This window comes from Pinus tabuliformis, chromosome 1_2, assembly GCF_031772625.1.
Source record: "Pinus tabuliformis cultivar Carrire ecotype Pingquan chromosome 1_2, CPIR1, whole genome shotgun sequence".
Taxonomy (NCBI): domain Eukaryota; kingdom Viridiplantae; phylum Streptophyta; class Pinopsida; order Pinales; family Pinaceae; genus Pinus; species Pinus tabuliformis.
The window spans coordinates 750,833,437-750,839,639 of record NC_142298.1 but is presented as its reverse complement, the minus strand read 5'-3'; positions in this window follow the sequence as shown (position 1 = coordinate 750,839,639).

Below are 6,203 nucleotides of genomic sequence, written 5' to 3'. Positions count from 1 at the left end.
CTGGGTATACATCCGGCTAAAACCTTTGTATACAGAAGATAATCAGGCTCCACACCCAACAATTCTCTTTATAGAGTACAAAGTGGGGTATCTCCCCTCACCATGTCTTCATTTGCTTATCTATGTATTTTCCTTAACTTGTTTCTTCATGCTCTATCAGTGTCAATTTTTTCGTTTTGGACCTCTGATGGGCTAGGTTTGGAATTATGCCTACCTAAATATTTGGCACCGAGCTCCTATTGTTTCTTCCTTTGTAGGTATGATAGACTTTGCAATATTGCTGCATTTACTTCTTTCCACTTTTCATGAGCTCTAACAATCCTCTCGTTGTCAGACTTGCAACTTCTAAATTCAACCCTTATAATTCTAAGAGTGTCCATCCAGATAGGAGAGACATTATGACACTCCATCTTTCCAATTTACTCTTGTTATTGACAATGCTAAGATATATCAATGTTGTATTGCACCATCTGACTTCTCATCCTTTTAGTTTCTTGTCGTTTGTTGGTATATTCCTATGTGTTGTTACACACACATAGTTGTTAGTCAACCAAAAACAGAAATAAACCTAATTACCCATCACCTGCCTTGTTTACAATAAGCATGTTGATGTGAAGCCATATGAAACATCAAATCTCAGTTAATATGCAAAGTTAATGATAAAGAATATCGATCAATAATTTTTTCAAATCAAACATTGTATCATTTGTGATTTAAAATCAACCCATATATGTAAAAAAAAATAACTACCAGATCAATCTATTCATCCTGGGTTGTGCATGCGAGCCTCTTTAGGTCCAGTGTTGAACCTTCACTCTGATACCACTTTTTAACATTCCCTCCCACCCCCTTGGGTTATCCTCAACTGATGGGAGGTGTTACATTAAAACTAACCCAATCTTGAAGCCCTATTATGATGATGGGGTCACCAAAAATCCTCTTTCTCCAACCTCCTTGGAACTAAAAACAACCCCCACCATCGCATTCAACTCATCAAGAGCTTTTTGAAATATAAATATTATCTCAATATGATTCCCAAATTAAAAGTTATGCATACGTGTCTCTGTGTACCTTTCCATGTGGGACTTCCAAGAGGCATACATGGCTCTGCCACATTGCAGAAATCCCATATGGTTCTTCACCATGTCATAGCGCCATCATGCACCACACCATTCTTTGGAACAACCCTTTAGAACCTTCGCAATGTGACATCAATATCCATGTTATTTACTGAGAAGATTTCTCATTATGTGGCTTACATCTACCGCGACTTTCGTTAACTCTGCAGTGCTCCAAAATTAACCATAAAAATCACCATCAAGGACCTACAGTCCACGATGATGTGTAGCCAAACCATGTAAACTTCCATGCCAGTGCCATGTCAGATTCCCCAAGCGAGGTGACACCACTAAACCACTGCTACATGCCTCCTCTATGCCACTTCAGCCTAACCTCCATGTCATGTGATCCTAATTTGTCTTACTGACATCATGTTGATGTCAGGGTGATGTCATGTTACCACATGGAATCCCCTGGTGGTGTCGCATGTTATCCAAAAATGGGCCACTTGGCCATCCTACGAGGTCAATTCTACTTACCATATGTCCTGCCATATTAACATATGTCCACGCCACCATCCATATGGTGTCCACGTAGCCTTGTCTCGCTCACGTGGCACTTTCCACCTCACCCATCGCCAAGGGGGTCCTATAGGGCTATTTTACATTATAAGAGATTTGGGGGTGTTGACGGTGCTGGACCCACCAACATTCAGGGGATCCCCCCAATATGAAGTCCCAACTAGACCTCACACCGTCTGGAGTAGGATTTCCAACAATGGTGTGTTAATGATATGCCTTGGTTGCAAAAACGCATAGAGTGGTGCACAGTGACTTTGGTGAGAGCAAGTGTGTGACCCTGCAAAAGGTTTAGTGTGATGCATGGTGGTTCCAACTCATAAAGGGAAAAGGAAGTGAGCCCCTTAGAAACCTGTAATAGTATGCAGCTTGAAAAGAACACACAAGAATAATGACATCACAAGATAATATGCGGAATAATCCACAAGTTAACAGTGACGAATTAATACAACAACACACATTCAACAAGATTCATACAGATGCAAAAGAAATAGCTCATAAGCATAAGAGTAAGTTAAATAACATATGTTGCAAATAAAAAAAGAATAATCCTACTATATTCACAACATATGCATCAAAGCATGCCAACTCTGAGATTTTATTAAAAGTGAAAGTTCAAATCATACATACACCATTGGAGAACCACTAGCCCCAATAATGGAACGTGAAGTCAAAAACACCTGATCCTCCAAAGAAGTATACTCCCTTTATGCTATAGACAAGCCAAGTCTCTCACAAAAATCCCAAGCTCTTTCTAAGCCTAAGCCTAGCCAAAAGCTTGGCTCCCAAAATCCCTTAACATGAGTTATGAGGTTCTATTTATAACAAGAGGGGGTGACTCTTCAACTCCGCTTTGTGACCTTTGGACTACCCTCATGAATCTTCAACTTCTTTACAAAATAACTCATTCCATTATATCATGACTCTTCACATTCAAATATTGACACTTGGAATTCCACTTGACAATTAATTACAAATAATATTATATTTTACACTCGTACACATATAAGACAAAATAAGGTAGAGAGAACTTGACAACCTAACAAGACAAAACGCTATGATGCTTGAGTTTGGGGAAAATCTAGCTCAACAACCTCCACTTGATGTTTGTCAGTCACGTAGTGGTGTCAAGCCTGGTATTGAGCGATGAAATCCCCAAACTGTGTGATAGTGTCTGGCTGGAAGCGAACTCTAACCTCCATGGGATCTGGGTACAAATATTTGGAACTAGTTTCTACTTCCTTCTGCAGCATGATCACCATTGTTCACACTTGGACAGGGCTGCCAATGTAGATGTGCATGTTCTGTCTGTTCACCTCCGAGTCCTCCTTGGTGGAAATCTGTCTAAATTTCTCCAAGTATTCCTCTACCTCCTTTTTGACCTAGTTCCTGGGTTTGGCTTTAGTGAGTGAGCCAACTGATGGGATCTTGTGGGTCTTCACCAAGGAATCCATATTGTTGTATATCCATGCATACGAGGCTTGAATGTTACCAATGAATGAGGTGATTTTCTTTTTATTCTGGATCAACATCCACACTCTTGCTTTCTCCATCTCTTCGTGTGGCTTCATTTTCGTACCCAAGTAAAGCGGTGCCCCTTTGTATCGCATGATTGCAACTTGCACATTTTTGAGAGTTTTGAAAAAGTATTTACATTATTGCTGCAAGCCAATCACGTGGACAACTACCTTATGCATGGTAACAAGCTTGTCATAGAGATCCCCCATGGTCTCTCCAAGTGTCAATACTTCATGAAGTATCACTTCCTTCATTTCCTCCAACTGGACCTATGTAGAAGCTGCATTTTGAGATGCTGTGTGGAGTTGTTCAACCTCTTGCTTGGCAGCCTGCAAGTTATTTGGAAATTTCTTATTCTCGACCATCAAACACTGAGTGTTGGAATTTTTTGCACCTATGAAGGCCAATTTGTTTGAGGAAATGGATTCAGGATCTCTCATAGTGTCGGCCACAATCACCCTTTCTCTCATAAAATTAGGAGATGCGATATAATCCAGAAAATGTTTCTTGCACTCTTGTACAATACTTTTCTAGAGTAAGTCATACAATAGATTGTATGTATCCATAACTAGATCATCGTCAAGAGGAATGAATTCCCCTTCCTCGCTTGGAGATGATTCTGCTGCTAGAGGTGGTGGAGACTGAATAGTGACCTGTTGTGTGCTAAGCATCAGGTCAACATGTTGATTCTATGGCTCTAGTTCTGCCTCTGTATCATTGATCTCTATCATTTGTTTAATTTGCTGAGCAATATCCTGATCCTACGTGTGCCTGCTCTTCTCCTCTATTGGTTGTTAGTTTTGTTCTTGCTCTTCATCTTGTTTCTTGACTGTTTCTTCTGCTATTGCATAATACCATTGTTCTTCTTATTGATTTTGCTTCTCTTATTTTTCTTTATTCAGTTTTTCTTCCTCCAATCTCCTATGCTGCTCTTCCCTCTTCCTCTGTTCTTCTCTCTTCATCCTTTGTTTCCTCGATGCCTCAATTGCTAAAGCCTCTTTCATAATAGTTGGATCCGCTTTCATCTTGCAGCTTCTTTCTCCCCGTGGATTGTGAGAAACATTTCTCTTTCCTCTATCTTGCATGGGATTTCTCCCTTCTGTTGTCACTACTTCTAGAGTTGCTGCCTTCTGTGAAGTGACCTGTGAAGTTCTTGCAATACTGACCAGCTCGCACAATCTAGAGCTGTTGTAAAAATTATTCCATGGATCCTCCCCCTATTAATGAAATTTCCCACTGAGCCACTGAAAGTGAATTCTCACACAGTGGTTCTTGCAAATGCCATGGGGATCGTATGAATTAAAGTCTCGAATATTGAATGCAAACTTCTCTAGCACCTTTACTTTCTTCCACGTAAGATCTACGTCCTTTTCTACATACAATTGAGTGTCTAAGTATACTAGCAATTTTATTGGCATTTGCTCAAATTCTTCCCTGGTACTGCTCTCATTGATATCTTTTGAAGAAGTTATCATGGGTGTCATGGTAATAGTGATTTCTAGAGAGAAGTGTTCAACGATTGTGGTACCTGTGGGACAGAAAAGACACTCATCGCAAGAAAACATTATCCTTTTGCAAATCTATCTTCATAGCAAGATCAAGTAGAAAATTGATGCACTAGTGAGAAAAGCTGCACAATTTTCTTGGACAAGTGAGGGAGACTGGAAGTGGGAACTGTGCATTCCAACAACCAAGGGGTAGCCTAAGGCTTGAGACTGCGCAATGTGAAGTCCATCATAGGCAGTGACTGGGAGAGACTGCGTATCACGTAGTCTCAGTAGCCAAGGGGCAAACTGAGCTCTAGAATTGTGCAATGCACAGTTGGACCAATATGTACTACACACTCCACAGTTTTAGAGGCCAAGCTTCAGCTTGAGCTTCTGGATTGCGCAATTCCAGTTGGGCAACGTGTAAACTGGCTAAGGTAAGTGTGGATCTTCCTGGTGCAAGTGTGGAAAACAAGCAAATCTACGTGATGATGTGATTTTGAGTGTAGATATGACTAAGTATAGATTAATCAATATAAATCAAGTGCGGAAACTTAACAAACAAAAGGAAAAACAAATGTGTGAGGAGAGTCGCTGAAACGGTGATTGTTGGTGTGCAAAAACAAGAAAATAAATGTGACACTTATAAAAGGAAAATGACAAACTGAAACAAGACTTCTAGAAGCTAATACAAGTCAAAACATCGGCAATCATGAAGAGAAACATGCAAAACAACACTCATAGAAGAGAAATGACAAGAAGCAACAACAAAAAGCGGCAAAAGATGACAAAAGTGAAACTCACCCAGAAAAGTGATGAAAACTCCAGTGAAGGTTCCTTGATCTCGTCAAGAATGCTATAGCTCCATGATAGAATGTATAAATGAGATCTAGAGGAGTCTATTAAATATATTTGAGCAAAATAGGGTTCATGATGCACATGCCAAAAATCAAGGAAAAAGCGACACTTGGCAGAAATTTCTAAAAATAAGGATTGTGCCACCTTCGAGAAACTAATGATGAATCCCTACATTCTAGTGATTTATTCTTTTCTTTTTTGTTTTGCTCCATATTTTTCTTTTTTGGGAAACCTTCCATGCACACTGTCAGGAAATATTGTGAAATTCTGGGGAACTGGGAAACTTTCTGGTGCACTATGCAGTTTCTGTGCTCAATTATGGATTGCGTAGTTTTTGGGCTTAGTGTTGGGCTTCCTTCCATGGCTGCATAGTTTCTAAGCTCAAGGTAGAACTTCCAATCTGGATTACACAATTCCAATCATCAAGGCTGGCTTGCCCACATGGATTGCGCAGTTTTGCAGGCAAGACCATAACTATTGTAAGTCCAAGTCAGGAGGTTAGCTTGTGAGTTAGAAATATCAGCTAAGTGTAAAAAAAATCAAACACAATGTAACAACCCTGGTGAAAATTCCATGTAATAAAAGTAAATAAAGTCAAAATAATAACCATGGATGATGGGACACTTATTCCAAGCTGAATGTTGGGCAGGACATCCTAGAGGGTGTTCATTTGGTTGTTTATGGCTAAGGAAATAGGAAAAGG